The following is a 1965-nucleotide window of genomic DNA, read 5'->3' as shown; positions in this document are numbered from 1 at the left end:
TTGGTACAACAAATCAATTTAGAGAAGCTGCCTCACTGAGAGCAGACGATGACCATGAATGACAATGAAGGATTACTGTCACACACACACACACACACACACACACACACACACACACACACACACACACTAAAACAAACACTGCAGACAAACATGCAGAGAAATGTTTGTTTATTCTGTTTTTCTTTAGTTTAAGATCATATTTGATGAAAGAAAAAAGGATTTTCTGATTTGTTTGATTTGTTTTTTCTATTTTTTTGTTTCTGAGATTCATTTTAACCCTGAAGCTTCTTTCAGACCTGAATGTTATGAACGTCTGAATGTTAAAGACTCTGAAGTACTGTGATCATAAATGCTGCATGTTGTTAACTTATATCTCAGGTTGAATGCTTACATCCCTCTCAGAAGCAGTCTGTAAAGCTGAAGTCAGACAGCAACAATCCTATCTCTCTTTCTGCCTTCGAAATATAAGAAATCATGTAAACGACACACGCATACGCATAAACAATAATTGGATGCCAAAATTTAAATTCCAATATTTCAATAGCAGCTTTCTATACTGATTTCCAAACTTCATTCACTTGCATTTTAATACCATATAGGTATATCTAGCTTAATATTTATATGCAGCCTCAAAAGACATTTGACTAATCATTAAACTTTGATGAAAGCTTCGACACCGCTAGATCTCATAACACGAGAAATGTCATGTCCAAGAAGAAGCGTTAAGTTTAGTTTTGTCTGTCTCGTGACTTCCTGTTTTATTTTGAAATCTAACTCTCCTCTCTCGTTTCAGGTAACTTCCTCCTTCCCCTTGTGTGTTTCCCACTGGTTTGATTGTTTCCACCTGTTTCCCATTACCTTGTGTGTGTGTGTATATATAGGCTGTGTCTCAATTTGGACCCAACTGCGAGGCTGCATCCTCGAAGTGCGCATTTCGAGGCCGATTACGTCACCACGCCGCGCGAAGGCTGTCCCAATTCGAAGAGTCCTTCAAATGCAGCCTTGAAATGCGGCCTTCTTTTCCCTCTTTTTCGAGGATGCATCGCTACTATCCTTCGCGGCCTCCCATATCCCAAGATCCTTTGCGCGGCGCTGTTCAGTACCGCGAAACACAACAATGGGGACACCAACAGCTGAGGACTCTTCATTCAAGTGTAAGTATTGGTTTGTTTTATTTAATCATTTGTACTTATTACTACTTAGACTTTTATACTTTTAATAATCACTTATATTTCATTACTTGACTTATATATATATATATATATATATATATGTATATGTATGTATGTATATATATATATATATATATATATATATGTATATACATATATATATATATATGTATATGTATGTATATGTATGTATATATATATATATATATATATATATATGGAGTAAGATGAACAAATATAATAGATTTTAAGACAGAGCTACGTTTGGGATTATCACTATTATATGTTACACTTCATTATTATCATTATTATGATAATCTTTAGCTATATTAGAACCCTTTTGTCTGTTGACATGGTAAAAAAAAAACATGTTTCACATTACATTTTGTCTCATTTTTGTTTTAGGGAGCAAGGAGCAAACCGAGCTCCTGATCAAGGAACGTGGGGAGAATGACCACCTGTTTACGGGGGCCAAAAACTCCGCCACGGCGGGATGGAGGTAAGGCTGATGTCCATTTTTGTAAATGTTTGCATCCCTGTGTTGATGTGATCTCGTGTTTACCTTTGCTCTTGCTTCCCTCTGTGTTTAGAGCAATACTACAAAAGATTGGCCTGGAGGGGAAGGTCCAGCCCCACCAGGCCAAAAAAAAATGGGACAATTTAAAAAGAAAATATAAAGTAGGTAGCCTACAGGTTTGCTGTTACTAAATACTCTTGCTGAAAATTGCTGACATGATTGATTTCCACTGCCTTAGGATTGCAAATATCCAGGGACAGGAGAGGGGACCAG

The 1965-nt window shown here is 36.7% G+C and overlaps 1 long non-coding RNA gene across 1 annotated transcript; it reads left to right on the top strand.

Moving 5' to 3' along the window:
- Positions 1–1617: 1617 nt before the first annotated feature.
- Positions 1618–1965, top strand: LOC128355692 (uncharacterized). Its single transcript, XR_008321141.1, has 3 exons — positions 1618–1674; positions 1766–1853; positions 1931–1965. It is a non-coding gene; the product is annotated as an uncharacterized LOC128355692 (long non-coding RNA).

The sequence above is a fragment of the Scomber japonicus genome, chromosome 3 (genome assembly GCF_027409825.1).
Source record: "Scomber japonicus isolate fScoJap1 chromosome 3, fScoJap1.pri, whole genome shotgun sequence".
In the NCBI taxonomy this organism is placed as follows: Eukaryota; Metazoa; Chordata; class Actinopteri; order Scombriformes; family Scombridae; genus Scomber; species Scomber japonicus.
Note: the sequence above shows the minus strand (reverse complement) of the source record. Positions and strands in the feature narration are given on the sequence as shown.